The 20938-nt window shown below is 42.4% G+C and overlaps 1 long non-coding RNA gene across 24 annotated transcripts in view; it reads right to left on the minus strand.

The window, feature by feature from the left end:
- LOC104913264 (uncharacterized) overlaps positions 1–20938 on the minus strand; it is a 351168-nt gene that overhangs the window by 151762 nt on the left and 178468 nt on the right. For 20 of the 24 annotated variants that reach the window (XR_014886512.1, XR_014886494.1, XR_014886500.1 and 17 more), the window contains 2 exons: positions 10734–10835; positions 5179–5271 (listed from right to left, as the gene is read on the minus strand). This is a non-coding gene — a long non-coding RNA (uncharacterized LOC104913264). The other 4 variants (XR_014886516.1, XR_014886517.1, XR_014886511.1 and 1 more) reach the window with 4 other exon arrangements.

Genomic DNA, 20938 nt, shown 5'->3' on the forward strand with positions numbered 1-20938 from the left:
CATAAGGTCACCAACAATTTATTAAAAGATAAATATGTAAGAACAGCCAGGGTTCTCCTTTACTATCATGTCTCCTCACAGGGGCTAAAATCATTTGACAAGGGGAACACTGTTACATACAGTGACATACAGAGACTGCTGTACAGCAACTGGAAAAGAACAGCAGTAGGAAGCAGGGCGGACTTAAGTTATACCTGCCCGTTGTACAACTGAAGCTACATGCTCCCCACACAGTCTGTTCATCTAAGGATCTGTTTTCCCAGGGTGGCACAGCTGAAGCTCCTGCATTGGCTTTCAAATCCATCCACACATTCACTACCGCGCTCCAGGCCCAGTCTTGCTCTCACTGCAAGAGCCTTTCTCTGCTGCATGCAACAGCCAGGCCAGATGACGTCATGCGATCTGCCCTCACTCAGCTTTCAGTGACAAAAATGACCTCAGTGGTCTGCAAGGAAGCAGAATCCTTTCAGTTGGAGGAATAATGAATGGCACTATCACATTATCGAGCTGCTTCTTGCTTTCATTTCTGTGGGAAAAAGAAATAAGAACTCTGCTAAATCCACGCTCAAAGGGATGTGAAACCAATTAGTAGCCTGGCTCAGGACCCGTAAAGTTGCTGTCTACACCATGAAATGTTATAAAACAAAACAAAAGAAAAATCAAATCAATAAAGAACGGTCCATGCTAAGCAATAAGCCTGCAGGTGCTTGCAAGGTGCAAATTCAATATGAATAGTGGCACTTTTAGAAAACTAGCTATGACTGAGATGAAACCAAGCAGAACAGAAACTTAGGAGCAAGTGAGGATGCATTTTCAAAATATGTCAGGATTTATTCTGTTCCTAAAATAACCAGACAGTTAATCCACCCTGCTGGCAGGTGCACGAGAGTAGGTGATTCCTTGCAACTATTCTCATTATATTTTTTCCCAGATGGGGATAACAGTAAAGTGAGCAGGGGCAGAAGATAGAGATGGAGAGCCCATTTGCCTAACTTTCAATGTAACTGATCATGCAAAAACAGCGGGCCACTCAAACAGAATTTCTTGAGTGAGGATGACATGTAGCATTGGTTCAAGTGTCTCTGTAGGCACCATCTTCTGCAATGCATCTTTAGGAATTAAGGCTACATCATCTGTGGGAGGTGGGATGATGGAGGCTTTGGTGCATGTGCACAAGAACTTTGTCTCAAATGGGAAATGAGTTGATCTGGCTCAAGAATGGAAAGGGCATTTCTCAAAGAACTTCTAATTTTGAGTTCAACATGTTGCTTCCTTATAAACACCACACTCTCCACATCCCCCAGAAATCAGCTCTCTGCTAAAGAAGTTTCTAGGGAAAAAACAACAGTAGCAGCTTTTCTGAATTAAAATACTTCAGTTACAATCAATTTCCATTTAGAATACTTGAAACAAAATGCTAAGAAATAGTCATTTCAGAAATAGTATTTTCTTTTGTGCCCCAGTAAGTCAGTTTTAACATTGTTGGAATTCCTCCAGTCTGTTTTCTTCCCAAAACAAAGCTGCTTTGCTTCCAGAAGGTGCAGCAGCACTGATACACATAGAACCTGACATCAGTGCAATATGGTTTCTTCAGTATTTCTCCAGCCAGCTCCAGTAATCCACAGCAGGATGAGCTGGTCACATCTCTCAACCTTCTCCAACAATGTGGATGCTAGGACTAATTCCCCCCCCCCATGCAGTGAATAATACCTACAAAGTGTCACCATCCCAAGTCCATCATTACCATCCACCAACCCTGGAGGGAAGAGAAGTATAGAATAAGGCTGTTTTGTATTTTCAGAGAAGGAAAAAAAGTAGCCATGTTATACAGAAAACACAAAAGCACTTTAGAGTGACTCTGTAGAGCAGTTTGTGCTGCACATTCCCAAGTGCTGGATTCCTGGAGGTAGGAAATTTAATCCATATTTATTTAATTATTTTAATTTAAAAAACCAAGCAATGACCTCAGAGTTATGTTTATTATCAGCTCCAATGCAATTGTCACAGCTGTGGCTGAAAGGGAAGCCAGGGGAGGATTTGAAAATAAGAATCCAAGAAATTTCTCCATTTCAAATGTCATTGTTTTTTTCTTCCTAATTAGAATACAGTTTGCCTTTCGGATGCCAAAGTTTCTGCATTAGTGGCTTTTAGCATGATGTCATTTTCCTGTCTATACAACCACAGCACAGCCTTACCTCAAGTGTTTGCTAACAGCAGAAAAATAACTGTGGAAGCCTATACGCAATTCTGCAACATCTGAATTAGTGCCACACCACTAGCAGTCCCAGCTCAGGAGCAGACAGGCAGGACTGCTACAAGGGGATGTGTGCATTCACTCTGATACTTTCCAGAATGTGAGGCCCTGCCAAAAGTACCCAGCAAGTTCTTCTCAGAGACTTACACAGTTACCTGCTTCAGCTACCCATGTTTCATGTGCACATGTGAAATGAAGGTAGTTTGTCTTTTAAAACAAAACAGGCAGAAAAGAATTAGTAGACCAGATTTATTCCACTTACAACTCCATTATGTTATTCCAGAGCCAAATTTCATCCATATGTGAATTGCAGTCTTTCAGTGACTTTAAGTACAAGCAATTTCTGGTTTGCTATCTCCCTCTCTCTCCTTCCAGTTGCCAAGCAAATAAAACCACTGGTAGTTGATATTTGCATTAGAACTAGCATTGCTAAAGTTTTAAAGATCTAACTCAATTTCTTCAGCACAGGTGTTCAAACTACTTAAGGATGGTTCTCATCCCTTCAAGTCTCACTCAGAGCTTTGACTCAGGAGAGTGTGAACACCAAACTAGGATGAAAGCGCAAACGATAACAAGTTAAAAGGTAATTTTGCTTCAATAGCAAGCCAGCAGCTGTTCATCCTTCTTGTAAACTGCATGTGGATAACGTGGGTTTGGGTTATAGATAGCTTTGCTTCTTATCTGTGTCAGCAACTGGCTTGGCAGCAGCAGGTTTGTTAATGCTCAGTTTTCTTATGGATAGATTTCAATGAACCTGTTGGGTTGCCTTCTGATTTTTGGATCATCCATTATCATATGTGCTTAACAAAATTCCACCAGCTGTCTCTGCTGATCCTGAGAACAACTCAGTCCTGTTCTGCCATGTTCAAACCTACACTGGAAAAGCCACATGGGGAGGTGCCCAGGGATGCTGCAGCCTGCCCAAGCACAACCCAATGGGTGGAAATTGTGTCATCTCCACTCAGCACTGAAACCAATGCACATCAGGTGCAAAAAAGAGGCAGGCAAGGTTACAAGAAACCACAGGATCCCGCTCTGCTCTTTCCCAGAAGTCAAGGCACACACGCACACTTTACATGTAACACTTCAGTTATTATTTGACAAGCATCCCAAAAAGCCATCTTGCTGACCCTCCCTCAAGCCTCTGTGCCAAACCCATTCATGCTGGAGTGATAACAGTTGACAGGAATCAGTTTGGTTTGGCTGAAAAGGCGGCATCTTAAGGAAAAAAAAAATTGGTTTCAGAGGCCCACCCAAAAATGCAAAGGCTGGACTCTGTCTCAGAGCACAACTTGGCCTCCTGTCTCCACTCCCACAAAAAAAGCTTGTAAATGTTATGCTCTTTGGGCTGTATTTTTTTTTTTCCCCTGCATTAAAAACTGAGTGAATTTAGTGCTTATAAAACCAAGGGGCTGATAGCAACTGGCTAGAACCAGATGTTAGGAAGACTGGAGCATATCATACAAACAGATCGTGCACACATAACTCAGAAGTATGTAGCTGCATTACTTATTCTCAGTCAAGTTACCAAACAGATTGATTTCTGAAGCAATATAAAAACATTATGCTCAAATCTCAAGGTTTAGGAAGAAACAGGAGTAGGGGGGGAAGCTCGAGATATCTGTAAACATCCCAAACTATCTGCTGGGAGAGAAGAAATATATTCCCTGTCCCACATCCTTTGCTGTTCGATCTTTCCATGCCACCCCAACCAGAGTGCATGGAGCACCAAGCAGGGACACAAATGCAGGTGCTCAGCCTTGCGGGAGAGCAGCACACTTCTCAGCATAAAGGACAAAATGACCTCCAGGGACATCCAGTCCCACATCCTCCTAACAAGAAGCCATATAGAATACTTTAGCCACCACCATTCAGCTTGTACGCAGGAATTATGCCAGAAACAGGTGCCTGAAGAGCAGGTATCTCTTCTGACAGGACAAAAAAAGGCAATGGATGCCATCTGCCAGGAAGACCTATGGAAAGATAGCCTTGTGTAGCTGGCTCTCAAGGTATCTCTTTGTTTTGATGGGTTCAAGGTGTTTTTCCAAACAAAAACTGAATTGCACTGACATAGAGTGAAGTGTTTCAGTTTATAGCTGTTTCTTCTTGAGGTTTGTTAAAAAAAATAAAATTAAGCAACCTAAAGTCTCCTCCTGCCTAGATTCCACATCTCCTGCTCCATTTAGTGTATTCCTCCAGGTCTCACATAAACACCAAGGCACTCCAAAGCTCAGTTTGGGGTTCTCAGGCTCCCCCTAACACCTTCATCCTTCCACAGCATTTCAGTGGGGTCTCATACTTCACTGACTATAAAAGAAGCCTTCACCCATCTTGCAGCCAGCCTTGCTGCGAGTCCCTACCGACCAGCTAGCGACAGTACAAAGCCAAACACAGCCACAACTCAGCTTGTTTTAGCTGCAGTTAATTTTCTCCTACACCTCCCTTTCACAGAATTAAATTTGGAGTGCCCCACATGCCCCAGCTGAGCCCTTTGCACCCCACAGGCCCAGCACCACATCACAGGTGCACCAGCAGCAGTGCAGTATCTACCATTAGCATAATGCAATTATGTGCCAGCAACAACACCTGAAGTCTGGGCAGGGCAGGGATTCAATGGGAGACACCTGCTCAGGAAATTCTACATCTGTAATAACAAAAACTGTGGTAATTTCAACCAGGAGAATTATTTTCCAGCTAGATCCAGCAATCATTCCAGCCTGTAGGCAAGAGATGCTTCAACAAAACCTACAATTTCATGTCACCAAAACATAGCAGCAGTGGGTTGTCAGCAGGCACACTTCCTACAGCCCATTCCTCTTTCAGGTCCACATTCAGGACACCACCACAGCCTTTTGTTTTCAGGCCACAAACCCATGCCACAAGGACTGCACTCATGTTCACTTTTACACACAGACCACTCTCACCTTATTATATGCTCTGAATCGTGGAAAGACAGGCTTCTTCAATTGCTTACCAGCCTATAACCAGCATCCTGATCACAGGTTATTACGTAGAGCCTGGAAGAGAGAAGATGGGAAGTTAACAGTAGCACTGAACACTGTGGTGGCGGAGGCAATTTTAATCCAGTGACTCAAACTCAGAAAGCAGAAAAGTTGCAGTGTATTAAACTGTGAAGAGTTTACAAGATCCGAACATCTAAAATACAGCTCTGAGAAATTACTCCTTAAAGCAGGCAAGCAAGAGCATCTCAGACAGAACCAGGAGAATATTGCTTTCATGGGAAACACTCTGTGGGTGTGTTATAAGCTCTGTTCCTTGGCCTGTCACCACATTAGTTCTTATATTTCTCTCTTTTCTCATACTGAAGCACTGTCCTGTGATAGAGTAGAAATGCATTTACAGCTGAAATTACAAAAGTGGCCCATTATGTTCTTTAAGGTAGTAAAAAGGCTGCAGTTTGTCACAGCTGTCTGGAGCCCAGGACGCCTACACTTGGCAGAGCCCTGATACTTCTCCCTCTCCCCCCTCCCAGGCTGAATTTGTGTATGTGTGCACACATATTAAGGCTATGTACAAACAGCTCTTTAATGTGTTCTAAGAAAAAAATAAAAATGGCACTCCAGTGAGACAAGAGGTCAGAGCATTCCTAAGCACTTATTTCAGAGTGGCTCTCATTCGGTTCCCGCTTCCTGGCTTCCCACAGCAGCTGCACCAGCTCTCCTACCTTCTAGGGCAGGGGGCTGCAATGGGTCACCTCAAGGGCTTTTCCCAGAGGAATAAAATCTCAGCACAGCCATCAAGAAAGCTGCAAAGACGTGGGAGAAGGGCAACTAACCTTCACGATAAGGCTGACCACTACAGCTTAGCTCAGAAGCCCAGGAAGCCCCAGCCCCACCTTGCTCCAAGCCAACCCTTTCCCTTTGAAACTTCCCAAACCCAACGCAGAAATGTGCCAGCCCCTCACCTCTTCTGCAGTTCCACTGTTGGAAAAAGAATTTAATAACAGCAAGAAAGGTAACTTTTGAACATATTCTATGCTGCTACACCTAAACAGAAGCAAAACTTGACAACCAAAAAACCACCCCCAGCAGCACATCCCAACTGCCAACTCCCCTTTTGCTCCTCCCCCAAGCCTTTATAAGGTCAGGTTGCTCAGCTGCCAGTCTGATTGGGTCCTTGGCAACCAAAATAAGGAAGCCCAGCCCAGGCCCGACCCATTTCAATCAGTTATGTTAATTGTGCCCTTCATTCCCCCAGGTGTGCTGAGGTTCTTTCTGGGTGTTAGTGTAGGGGGCTGGTGGCAGACTGTATGAAACAAGCTGCATTGTGGCAGTTCTGGAGCTTCTGCTTCATGCCTTTCCTCATAAAAGGGACTGTAGGAGGCTCAGGTTGCAGCCTGGTGCAGCTTCTGCAGTTAACGTGCCAGCATCTCTCTTTCAAAATGGGTTTCTGAAGGGCAGATCTCAGGTCTGAGCAGGGTTGGGTTCAGCTGGCCAGGCATTTACCGGCAAGTAAATGCAGTCTGTAGGGTCCTACCAGCCCTTCTTCTGCAGCTGAGCCCTCACACTGACCCTGAAAACACTGACAAGGATTTGCAGGGGTGGGGGAAATCCTAATCCAATCACTGCAAATTACGGGCTGTGAGAAGGTTTGGTTTAGGTTTGAGTTTCAGTGTGATACAGTATTAAATCATCCACATCCCATTAATGCTTTCTGAGCTAGGTGGGAAGACAAAGCAGTTGTATGCTATTGAGGCAGGCTCAGTGGGTTACGTTAGAGGATGGGAAGGCAGTGCTAAAGGTAGCACTGTTGGTGTGCACACAACTTAAGTGCTCTTTACAGTGAAGCTGGGCTGCTCAATTGGACCTGCACCAATGAGCCAAACATCCTTTTTGTTTTGAGTTGGTTTTTATGTTTTCTTTTTTTGGCCTGTGGAAGAACTGATGGTCTTATCCAGTGGCCAATAAAGTAGAATCATCAGCCACTGTGCGTGGAGCAGCTTGTCACACATAGGCTGAGAGGGAAAATAAATAAAGAGTGAATTCTTCAGAGCAGAGGGAGTTTCCTTTCTCTGTTAGTTCTCCATAGGCCTCAAGATGGAAATCTACTCTCAATTGAGGCCTTTGGGTGCTTGTCTAGTATAAATATTTACTAATAACGTAGAGAGTGAGAGCAGGAGAATAGTCATTTTTCTCAGTGGCTCAGGGTTAAGTACAGGGCAATGGCATCTTAAATCCAGATGTTCTCCTTTTGGGATTTGCCCACAAGGCATATTCTCATGAGATTTCTCTGGCATTTTGATTTGGATAGTAGCAAGCACTTTTAGCCCAATGATATCATGAGCAGATGACTCAAAACGTTCAAGGATTTTCTTTGTAAATTCCAGCAGTTTATTTTATGACTAACAGGAGGAAAAAAGTTTTGCAGATTTCATCTTCTCATCCTTCTATATTCCTATTTCCAGTTAGTTTTAAAGGACACTGAACTTGGTGTTCTAGCAGAAGACTTATTTAAATGTATATTTCACATATAAATAAAAATACTGAGCTCACATGCATGTGTGTGGGAGCTGTTCCTGAGTTACTGGTAGAACTCATCCTGATGAAGAGACAGAAACAACGCAGGTGCCCTTTTGGGACAATAAAGTGGAATAAAAAATAGAAAACCCTTTCTCATTGCAATTTTTAACAACGCTTAATGACATTTTATCACCTTGCTTGAGAAGAATGCCTCTATAGTTCAAAAGTCTTAAACCTTTGGCCACAATATGCAGAGTGCCCAGACCCTAACCTTATAGAAAATGCCCTGAGTGCAGCATGGAACTGTGCAGGAAGATGCACACCATTTACCAGCTCTACATGCACAAGTGAGCTGCATATTTAAAGACTGAGCAAATGTTAGGCACCAGAACCAGAGCGAATAAATGCAGGAAATTCATTGGAGGTGAAACTGGTCTGACTTGGCCAATACCATTTCACAACATCATCAATCCAAGGCTTGCACAGGGGTGATTTTTCACTCCCGTCCAATTCACTAAGGAGTTGCACGCTACTTTGGTGGATTTTCTGCACAATTACAGATTATTGCTATGGTAACAGATGCATCACATGACAACTTTGTTACCTCAGAGACAAGAAACAGCTGCTTAAAGAAACAGGCATCCTCCAGGAACGGGGATATTTCTTTCTTTCTTTTTTTTTTTTTTTCCATTGGCCTCATATTGTTTTAAAAGGCCTTGCTGATTTTCTCATGGATGCGGCTCCCCTCACTTTGATAGTTAAAAATATTTCAGTGCATCAACTGAAAGTTATTTTCTCCTAGATCATATTTTCCCCACTTGCAGCATATGTTTGAAAGAAAAAAAGTGAAAAAGAAAATAGAGTTCTTGTAATTTGGGAGAGATGCAAAATGTTTTTTTTCTCCCTCATCAGCAGCTCTTTCTAGTGCTGCCGTTTTGTTGTTATTAAGTTAAAGAGTATTGCTAATGATATTATTGCAGAGAAATCCCAGATCCCTGCTGCAGGTTCCTCTGGAGCACCATCCACACATGAACATGTCAGTGAGAACCAAGGTGTGCCATACTCTTGTGTCATTTGGTAATGGTTCTTAGTTCAGAGGTGTCAGTTGTTGCTACTGCCATTTGTAGGCAATTTTAAATTAAAACAACAACAACAAAAAAACTCTTTTAAAAAGCTCTCTTAGTAAAGTAGCCAGTTTAGGTTTTTAATTCCAGCTACCAATGTATTCTCACTTTTTCAGTACATAAGGTGTAATAAAAACGTCATCTTTTTACCCCTGTTTTACAACCCGTTCTCCTATTCAATATCTCTGTTCACCTCCATGCCTCCATTGCCCATCCCACGCAGCTCTGGGGCTGCCCCCAGTCCCTCTGCTCCCTGCTGCCAGCAGCCAGCAGTGTTAATTAAGGAGCTCCTGGGCTGGTGCTCAGACAGCCAGACCACTTCAGCCCACAGTGAACGTTTGATTAATTAAAGGCTTATAATTAACCTTCATGGCTGGAATTTCCCAAAGACTTGAACGGGAGGTTGGAACCAGATCACTTTTGTCCCTCACTAGGAATCACCCTATGCATGAGCAAAGCAAAATGTTTCTTTTTCTCGGGTGATTTTTCAGGCTCACAGGGAGAGCTAGGAAATACATCACATGCAGAAAGCAGCTCTGTGCCCCTCTGTGCTATTACCACCCCTGCAGCAAGGTAGGCATCGTCCAGTAGTTACTCCAGATTTACCCCAGCGTAAAAGAGAGCAAGAGTCTGGCCTGCAGTTTTCATACCAATGGCCTCAGTAATGAGGGCTAAGGAAAAAGAAATACATCAGACACACGAGAGAAAAACAGATATTTTTCTTCAACCATTTTTTGTAGTTCCTTTCAGGAATCAGATTTTCTTTTTCCCGAATGTTAACTGGTAAGCTACTTCTGCATAGGGCATTTTTGTTAATGAGGCCAGTGCCTTAATGTGTTTTTCTCCAGTTAAGTATTTCTGGTAAATGAGATTCTGTTGTACAGCTTAATTTAGCACTGTTATTTTTGTTGTTGTTTTTATTTGACCACATGGAGCTCAGCAATTTGTAACATAGGCCCTCAGCCTATTTTTAAATTTCATGTTGCCCTTTTTCAGTCCCTTTTTTTTTTTCTTAGAAGCCTGAGAATGAAAGGACCAAACAATGTTGCTTCATCATTGGGAGCCTTCGTTTCATGAGTGCACAGGGTCACCAGTGACATGAATTTGTTCAGCACTCAGCACAGGTTCTACTGAAGAGATCATCATAGTTTAGAGGCAAAGACACCCAGTCTTTTAATTTCTGGCTCACGTTAGCACTGAATGGAAGATGCTCCGTGCTTATCCGATGGTAAAGCATAGAAACTCCAAGCTGTAAAAGTAATGGCAGAAGGCTTCCAGGCAGAGCATTCAGTGAAAGAATAGGGGGAAAATTACCTTCAAGTGAATCTCAGCCAACCATCACTAGGAGTCCTGCAGACCAAGTACGTATCTTCTAATGGCACTGGTTTCTCAGTTTCACCTCCTGTCCACTCAATATCATGGTTTTACTCCTGTTTTTAATGAACTGAACTGTCACAAAGTCACAGAGATGGTATTATAGATTGGGGTTACTGGCAAACAGACTTTTTTATGTGCACTATGCTGATAGTCGCTGACCTTTAACCTTCAGATCAAGATGTATTAAATTGGCTTTGAAAAACTCATTGAGATCTTCCCCAGGTGCCACTTTGGTTTTTTTCCACCTTGTTCCCCCTTTTCCCTGTATTTCTGGAGGCTAACAAACAATTTGTTTTCCATTTGGTCAGAAAGAAACAGAGGTGTGGTGAGTGGGGAGGGGGATGCACTTACTCCCTCAGCAAAGTAAAAGCAAAAACATCAGCTGATTGAGAAACCCCAAACTTAAACAGGGCATTAGGCAGAATTAACAGACTAGACCTCTAAGCCATCAGAAATTCCCGGTTGAATAAAAGATTGATTTCAAAGACTCAAAGATACCTCAGGGCCAGCGTTTCCAAAGAAGACAGGAGCTGATTGGAGCTGAAGCATTCCTCTTGTTCAGTGCATTTGAGTGAGCACTTTAAGTCTCCAAAGATTGAACTATAAAGAGAAATTAGTTTATTAATAATTCACAGGCTCCAAGAAGAAAAAATGTCAAAAGCATATGCTCACGAACAAAGCTGATTTTATTTTCCCTGTTTAGAATTGAGCAACATGTAGAAAAGTGGAGGGTGTCAAGCTCAAAAATTTAATTCAGGGGTTTTTCTTTTCCTTCCCTTTAACCCAGCAAGCATAATTCTGCCTTCCTTGTGAGTGCTGAAAGTTCTTCAAATCCCAAATGGTTTATGTGAAACATTAAAAGCACACTATCATCTTCAGCTCTTTAATAGTTTAGGACATTTTCATGGCATAGTTATTATCCAATAGCTCTTAATTACAGCTTGTACATTTCAAGACAACACATTCACAGTCCGCAATAACAGAGGTTGCAGACTCCCATCCCAGGGACATGGTTAAGCACATGCTTGCTTTATGCAAAGGAGGTATCTCACTGTATCTGGCCTTGCCTCACCCCACTTCTCCAGGGATAAGAAATCTGCGAAAATGGACTTAATATCAAACTGTGGTGTTATAGTTCCTTCACTTGGGCATTGTGATTCTGATGGATCCATATAATTTTGGTGATTACCTGATTAGAGAATGCTGGTTAAATAAAGAACACTCTTATTAAAGAACATGCTTATTAAAATTCAGTAAAAGTCTACAAGAAGGTTGTGAATTTAAGATAAAATGTCTTCTGTTGTCTAGTGGAGAAATTACAAATAGAGCGCAGTTGTTTCTGAAATTTTAATCTCCATATCTTCAACCAAATATTGGTTCTTCTTGAATGGGTCCGTGTTTCCCTCTACTGGAGAGCAAAAATAAAATAAAATAAAATGGAAAAAAAAAATGCACTGATGTGGAATTTATTTGGAAGTTTCAATTTTTCACTGAAGAAAAGCAAAATGAAATAGTTTTAAGAGAAAGCCTTTCTTTCAAAAATTTTCATGGGAAATGTTGACTTCTTTCATGTAGGTTCTTCAGGAGCTGATGGCACTGCCAGTTTGCAGTTCCCACTTCCATATCTCATTGTGCTTTTGCAGTACTCTGTAAGGTCAGTAGTTCTCAGACCAACAGTGGGCTACTGAAATTGGAGGTGAAAGAAGCCAAAAGGTTCCTGCATCCTTTCTTCACCAGTGTAGGTTAGTGTATGGCAGTAAAGACCATACATGAGCCATAAAGTAAAGACCATGTGTAAACCCAACACACAAGTATGAAGATGCCTATCAATTTTGGAATTGGTATTATATGAAAGATACAGGCAGGCACAGAGGCATTTGCTCCAGATCCCTGGGGAAGACAATTGCACAGCTGAAGAGCTCACTTTCTTTCTCTTAACTTCATCACACTATCACAGATTGGACCATTATGGGATGTAATTAGCCTCAGTTTTACACATGATTAGTCCTGGAAAGTTTGATCCAAATAACACACTTGCAAATCAGGAGAATAATTAAATTTAGGATGTGGCTGTTGGGGAATCTTCTCTAGCTAAGCGTCAGTAGGTGAGAGTGGGCCTGATACTCACTCCCAGCCTCTTCCCTGGCTACAGGGGCAAGGTAAGAATAGGGAAGAGACCCCCCAGGCCGAAACAACAGCATACTGTGTCCTCTACATTGTGGGTAGCTGGGACATGGTGTCACTTCCTCTTCAGAGAAAAAACATAATAAAACTGGGGCAAATGTACGCTCTGAAAGGGAATGCTTCTCCCTGCTCTTTGGCATGCCAGAGATGTCTGCTCCCCAGAAGAGCCAAGCAATTGCTTACTACCACTGAGCCTTTTTTTTTTTTCATTATCTCAGAAAAAAAGTCTCAGCCAATGAGCCAATCTCAGTAAAGCAAAACCAGATTATGAGTTAGCATTACATTATTAATGTGTCAGTCCCATCCGTTTCTCAGTTTCCATTATATTGAATCAGAGTATTACTGCTGTTGGAAGGAATCTGGTGATAAAGAAAGCCACCTCCCAACAACCGATGAAAATGATAAAACTAAAAGAAGAGGCGAATCATCATCATCCCAAAGAAAAACCACTGCCACCAGGGCCCTGAGGCAGCTGTGATTCCCGTGGGACTCAGCTGTGACTCAGAGCATGGGCTGCAGCTGATGCTCTCCCCCCGAATCACGCTCACAGCCAACAAACTATTGCTCTCTGAAAACGTGAATTTTTTTCCCTTGCAGATAATTATTTGTTTATTTCACCTCCGAATGAACCAAAGCAGAACTTGTTCCAGAGCAGCACTAGAAGAATGCATAAAGTTCAGATAAACTCTTTGTGATATCTTTCCTTTCTTCTTCTCTCTGAGTAGAACGCCCAGCTGGCAGACGGAGATCACGGTCCTTTGTGCAGGTTCCTACCAAGATGCAGAGTTTGTGGTGCTTGCTCTCTAGTGCTTGAAGGCAAGACAAATAAAGTTTAGTTTCTTTCAGCTCTTCATGGTTGTTCCCTAATAATCTGCACTGTTCGAGCAAAGGGTGGTGAGCCTTTCGCTGCTATGGTAGGTGAACTGCAAGAAATAGAGGTTCAAATTCTGGAGTTAGGATTTAATTCTCTCCCAGGCCAATTTCCTCTTGGCACCAACCAGAGCCCTTGAAATCCAGGGAAGTTTTGCCTGACTAAGTAATGAGTAATGATTCCAGGAATCAACATTTGGAGATAATACCAAATTGAGTATCTTTTCAAAATTAACTTTCCTCCTAAGGTCATCTCTGCAGCACTCAAGGCACGACGTGTTATTTTTGAAATGAGTCAGTCTCTGTAAAGCCAGTACAAGAATTAATGTTCATTTTTCCAATAGAAAACATAAGATTTGAGACTATTAAGCAGCACTTGTCCATACACCCACTGCATGGCTGTGCTCCTGGGGAGTGGCTGTCCAGAGTACAGCAGTAATAACCCAGTGCAGGCAGGAAAATCAATCCCCACATGTTTCAGAGGGACCCTTCCAAAGCTCTCCGGCATGTGACAGAGGGCTGCTAATGAGAGGGAGAGCTCATATTTTGCATGAGTGACAGGTGAAAGGGAAGATTAACGTTAGCATACACCTGCTCTTTGGTGCCCCAATTAAGACCTCCTACTGTCAGCAGTAACACAAGATGCAAATCAGCCGATGCCCTTCCCCCTCCTCCAGGAAGGCTGTGGCAGGATTTGGAATAAACTACAATGAGAAAAGAAACACAAGAGCTCAGATGTCCTCCTTGCTCTGTGAATTGTTTGCTCGCTTACTACTTCTTTCCCTTCCTTGTCTTTCTTTTGCCACCCCTCACTTTTTTCTTCATGACTCAACAGCCTCATCTAGAGAGGGAATATGAACTGTTTCAGCAGAGGATGCCTGCCCTGGGGACAACCCTGGGGACAGACTGAAAAGCTGTGATTTGAATTGACAATATTTATCCCTGCTTTAAATTCATTTGAATGAACCTTGCTCAAGCCACGGGCAATAAATAGAGGAAATGGGTGGAAATATCACAGAAGGAGGTATGTGGAATGAAGGAGGAGGGGGTTGTTCATCAGTTTATCCTGCACTAGGTCTAGGGAAATGCTTCTGTGGCAATATTTTAATGCACCATTGGCAATCTGTGCTGGAATATTGCAAATCCATGAGTAGCTCTTCTGAGTGCTTCTCCAATATGTCCATACTATCCTTTATTGCCTCCTCCTACTGTCCAATATTAATCAAATATTGCTTATCTGGTGAAACTGCTAAGGCATTGCAGACTTCTGCTCAAAAGATATTGTACCAATTGTACTTTCAGCTTTCTTGTATCTGTTGCATTGGGAGAACAGGCTAGAAAATGCCAATTCCTTCCAAGGAAATTTTTTTTAATTACTTTCTTTTTAAGAACAAATTTGCATCCATCACTCCCTGGGGGAAAAGAAATAAATGGATTTTTCAGTAAGTTAAAATTCAAGCTAATCGTAAACATTTGGGTAGGTCTTCCAGGGCCCTTGCCTCCCTTCTCTCCCACCCAATGGGCAGAGGCAGATAGCCAGAGCACTCGGCCTTCCTGTCCTTCTCCCAGCTCTGCTGGCTATTGGAAAACTTGCATCCATTTGTTGTTTTTCTTTTTTTTTTTTTTTTTTTTTTTTTTTTTTTTTTTTTTTGCCTTCAGGCAGAAAATAAAATTGGCAAAAAATCTTCCCATCAGGAAGCCAGGAAGTCCTGTTTAAATTTTCCCAGGGGGAGGGGGCTGCTCAGCAAAGTCAGAATTTTCCCGCAGAATATTTTGTATTTGCGTAAAGACAATTTTTTATTAGGTCAATTGCTTGATAGAAAACAGCTAGAAAGCCCCATTTCAGGGCTTCACTGGCAGAGCAGTGAACTGCCCCTTTTCACAACCCTAGGCTTCTTTCTCCTTCAGCAAACTGTTAGCTTTTGACAGTGCAATTAAAAATACCTCAAACCCCTTAGTTTGTTGGCCTATTGCACTTTCTATCTGGGGTCACTTAGCCCAGATCATCTGAAACAATTATATGCACTTCGAGACCTCTAGAAGCACTGATGCCTAGGAAGAGAATAAAATTCATGATGCTTCCTAGTTCATCTATCTGGTCTTGTAATCTTTTGACAAAATCCATAGACAGGAGCTAAGTGGAAAGCAATAGCTCTGTGGCTCAGTTTCTCAAATTCCTTCTTCTACTGAAATGAGAGCTTTCAAATCCTCTTTCTCCCAGTGGTATTGTGAGAATAAATTCTTCAGTGGCACTAAAAGGCCCTCAGATATTAATGCTGAGTACTTGCAAGGGTACATAGAAAGACAGATGGTATGTGTCCTTAGCCCCCAGAAACCATTAAGTCCCACTGCTCTGCAACTGATCTGTTCTGCTAGCTCTCCTCTCCAGCTCTTTTTGCATTGTTTTCTTCTCTGCATGCACATTCTTTGGGGCTGGAACCAGCAATCTTCCTGCCTCCAGGTACTCGTCATCCTTTTCTGTCCTCTCATGCCCCACCTGAGGCTATCCTATAGCTGCTCCATAGCTTGGCACTGTACAAAAGAGCTGAATTAGCCTCAGTACTTTTTTTAGTGGGATTTCTTAAATCTCGTCATTCTGAGAGCATTGAATGATATGGAGCTGGAGCACAGTGTCCACATCCAACCTGGCTAGAGCTGGGACGTGCTAGATCCCAGCCTGACCCATTGCTTCCACTCCACCCTGGAGAGATGTTGAGTCCTATGAGGCTGAACTAGTGGAATGAGGAGAGTATGGTGCCTGAGTTGGGATGAAATTTATGAAATTGGGATGGACAGGAAATTTGTGCATAGTTATTATGCAGAGGCATGTAAAAATAAATCTACATTTGTGTATTAAAGGATGTGCTCAGAGTAATTTTCCATAGATTGTATTGATTGATTTCAGGCTTTGAGGGTTTAACTGCCATGTCAGTTTGCCCATTTTAATTTAGCATGTGGATGACTTATATACAAGTGGGTTTTATCACTCAAAACCGTTCCTAATTAATGATAGACAAAAGAGGTATAGAGAATACACTCTGGGCAAGCACATTCCCATCCTTTCTATTTCATACTGGAAAAGCTCTTAAAACTTTTGAGCTTCAATGCATTATCTGAAAAACTGTTAAATAAATAGATATCGCAGTAGCAACAACAATAGTGCCAAACTAATATATCTGCAATGGAATAATTGCAGTAAGAATAGTTCCAGATGTAGAACAAGAAGAATAAATATCACTTTGAACAGTCTTCAATGGTGTTTTCAGTCTCATCATTTTCTACTGCTGTGATTCAGCTATGAAAGTGTACACATGCTAGGGAGGAAGTCAGATTTTACAAAAGGGAAAAAGAAGGATCAAACCTGGCTGGGATCAAGCAGGAATACAATCATTCTGCCACTGGCGCAGCTTGCAGTGCTGGGCAACACATTGGACACCTCCCTATTTCATTTGTCCATCTGTAAACTATTAAAACAATTCTCACCACAGCATCCAGAAGAAATCAATCATCTAGACTGAACTGAACCAAATAGCAGTTAAATTCTTGGATGGAGGACATAATAGGAATGCGAATATTTCAGCTTGAAGTGTTATGCTGCCCTCACTGCAGGCTATAGTGGTAGTGATGTTAAAAAAACAAAACAAAATAAAAACAACAACAAAAAAAAAAAAGCAAAAAAAAAAAACAAAAAACCAAACAACAACAACAAAAAACAACCACACCATTCTCCTCCTTTCAGGAGTGTAACTTTCAAACGAAGGAGTGCTGCCCCAGCAACTCTGCATCTTGTCCTCCCAGTGACTGCCCAAGGAGCCACAGCCTAGCATGGAGGAGAAGTAACCCCACAGCACAGTGCCCCTCCTTCTCCACGCTGCCCAGGCACTGCCACAGTCACTTGGCTGCGGTGCCTTCCAGAGACTAACCTGAACATCCCATATCTGCCCATACCAAAGGATGCTTTCCTTTCCTGTGCACCTTCAGCTGCACAACTTGCATCCATCCAACACAAAAATCACTATGCGGCCCAAACACAAAGGACAGCAGCAAAGTATGGGATGGTTTCTGTTGTCTTCCCACACCAGCCCTTCTTCAGTGGTGGCCTTGGCATGCAGAAATCATGGCACTTCATCCATCTGTGTGCTCTGCACACTCCTCAGTTTTGCATGTGCCAAAGTTGCTTGTGGAAACTCCCATTAGGCCTGACAATGCTTTCCATTTAATGAATGTTTATGTGACTCTGGGTTGGGAAAGGATGGAAGGAAGTCCAGGCACATTGCTCTAAATAGATCTGTGGGTAACACTTTAGCTACACATTGAACTTAGATTTAGTAGCATCGTTATTGCATGTAATGTTTATTTTATTAGGTTTATTTTATTAGTGTGCCCACAGCAGAATGTAAGCCTTGTCTTTGTCAACTCAAAAGGCACCCCACAAGAGGCTCTGAGTAGAAAAATATGGTGCATTTCATTTTTTCCTTTGGAAAAGCCAAGCAGATGCTGCTGAGTGGATAGTCACAGTAAGTGTGTGTTTTGAATACAGTGCTAAGCTTGAAGCTCAGCTGAGTTAACTTGATGGGAAGTTGGGTTTAATTTGATCCCGTCTCTGAGTGTTCATAAAATGATGCAATTCAGCTTTAACCAGATGAGTAGTATCATCAAAATATATAATTCAAATCCCACCCCCTCAGCCACGTGGCCAAATTGGAAGAAGTGTCATTTTAGTATCTCCTTCCAGGCCAGGAAAAGATCAGTCACACTTTAAATTAAGTGTCTCAAGTAAGGATTTAATTTAGACTTAATAAGACAGCGATTGTACGTTAAATACCATTGGGTTATTAAAACCATATTCATTGAGGTTTTACAGCTATGTCAGGACAATATGCCATAAATGGAAAAACTGCTAACAAGGCAGTTATTGATTCTGACATGTGCTAGATAGGATGCATTTGTATGTTCAATAAAAACAAGATAAACATAGAAGAAGCACCCATAAGTGTGTTTTTCAAAGTCTCCGTGGACCCCTTATTGAAGAGTCTGAGCATTCAAATGAAAGTGGAGTTATTCTCACCACTTCTTTAAGAACTGAGGTTTATTAGTCCTACTGCAGGAGAAACTGAGGCGTAGAGAGGGTTTCAAAGGCATTTCCTTAAGCTTAGATAGTAAGTCTTTGTGAGGGTTGAGATTTCAAACTGGCCCTTCTCCTCCTCTGCCTTAACTGCAGGACAAAGCTGGTAGGGAAAGGATAGAGTGGGTCAGAATGAGGACGATGCTGGTCCCACCTAGCCAAAGACACAAACGTTCCCATATCATATATGAAGAAAAAAAAAGTCATTCAGTAGGGTCACCACTGCCCTCCACTGAAAAGAGAACATGAGGTCTGGGCAGATCCACAGCATTTTTGTGCCAGACATGAGTGGAGCATGGCAGGTCTTAGAAAAGACAGAGCTTGTGTTAGGGTGCTGGCAGCATCCCTGCCTGCACAATGGTGGGAACAATAGTACAATTGCATAATCACTGCATTCCTTTACACACAAATAAATATATCTGTGTGTGAATGTGTATATACAAGACACATATGTATAAGAGGACTTTAAGGAGAAACTTTCCCACCGGAGCAAAACTTGGAAGATGAGATTGTTTATACAAAAACCATTTCCATGGCCAAAAGGTTTCTGTATTCCCCTTGCTGCTATTAGAGACATTTGTGCTTAAATCAGAGCTCCCAGCCCTGCCTCTCCTTCCATCTGAGTCTACACAGATTGCATAATCTTCTGTTTGTGGCATCATCATACGTTGCTATAGAGATAGGGGAAATGTCTGTGATGATGATGACGTCAAATCGCTCAGCCAGAAAACTCTAGTATCAAGACAGAGGAGAAGAGGGTCTGTAAACAGAAGAAAAGTATCACCACCAGTAGTCAGTAAAGAAAAGAGGTAATATTATTTATAGACCTTTAAAGGTAAACAGATGTCAGCTGCAAATGAGCACAACTTGAAAGCTTTCTCCAGTGTGAAAGTCCCCAGCCCTACTCCTGTTATCAAAGGCTTTACTTCTATTTCAATTAGTCTTTTATTCATTGGGCTCTATAAATTTGGGAGTTGTTGCGCTGCTTTTGCCATGGGAGTGTGGCAACATGATAAATGCTCTGTCTTTCTTATCTCATGGCTACATCTGGGGATGGGTTAAGAGTCAAAACTCAGATCCACTACTCATAAGCAATATTTATTGCTCTTATTGAGGGCCAGTATGACGACTTCAGGCTGGGTTTTGTCCTGACTTTAAGGTGTCTGGATTCTGCCCTGATGCACAAGCTTAGGAAGTCCCAGCTCTTGGGGAGGAGTTCAGATCTACCACTTACTTGATCTCCCATTTCTGCCTTCCTCCAACTTTTCCTCCTACCCATTCATTACAATCAAAATACAGGTTTTACATGACAGTTGAAGGAAGCTGATCTGAAAGACAAATGTATTTTACAGTTTTTCTAAATAGGAGAAAGCAGTTGCTTGGTTTCTTTCCGCCCCAGACTGTTTAATTACCAGGCTATCATGGAATGCCTGCATTGTAATAAAACCCCAATGTGTATCCAGGTACCAGGGGATTTATTAACTTGCACTCAACACTGGCAATCAGCAGCCAGGGTCAGATGTGTCTGGTGATGATGACATCATCATTTTTGGCAGCTCTTTCCAATGAGTGTTGAGTGAGGTAATGTCCCCCAAATTAAAACTGACAGTGGGATTAATAATGATAGATTCCTTGAGCCTTTTCTTTGTGTTTTAAATTGTGTTCTATTTCTTCCATTGGGGGTTGTCAGAAGATCATCATGACATCCACCCAGCATTTCAGCCACCGGTAGCAGTGACTGGGGACACTGGGAGTGTTATTGAGTGAGTAGGTTATTACAGAATGGTTTCAACATGTGAAGGCACTGGCTGTATTTTCGATGGGACCATGCCACCAGACCCATTGCCAACCTGTAGCTCTGGGAGCACAAGTGGAAATAAGTCTCAGAGAGCTGTTTGTCAGCAGGTAGGGGAGAGAGCTCTTGTTCCTGATTGCAGCTGGGGGTAGAATGCAACAGAGCGTGCGCTGCTTCAGTTATTAAGTTATCTCCAGCTGTACACCCCACCAAACTGATGATCAGGATCATTAAGCCTAGAGAACCTTACCTTGCCCAGCACACCCATGGATATTTTCAGATTTCAGTTAATAAAAAGAAAATCTAGAGCAGTTTTCAGGTAGTTTCATCTGTCTGGTCTGGGTGGTTTCACTTATTTGTTTTTGAAGTTTTGAAAAGGAAAGGGAGAGGAAGGGAATCCGAGGCTGCAGCTGTCACACTGTGACCGAGCTCACTCAGCCAGCGACCTCAGCAGCCACACAGCAGTGCTATGAGTGCAAAGCACACACTTTGCCAAGCCTGACCCAGAGCAAGCAGCGCTGCACACACCAAGGCACGTGGACCTGTGTGTAATTAGATAACATACAAACCTGGCTCTCTTTTCTGCTCAATTGAATGTCAGATGGAAAGGTCTTCCTGGGACATCCCTGAAATCTGCCATTCACAGCGATAAGCAACCGTGCTGTAACACGAGTTCTCCAAGATACAACAGCCTTGGGACTTTTTGCACAAAAGAGCATGCAGGTTTCC

The sequence above is a fragment of the Meleagris gallopavo genome, chromosome 15 (genome assembly GCF_905368555.1).
Source record: "Meleagris gallopavo chromosome 15, MGAL_WU_HG_1.1, whole genome shotgun sequence".
NCBI lineage: Eukaryota > Metazoa > Chordata > Aves > Galliformes > Phasianidae > Meleagris > Meleagris gallopavo.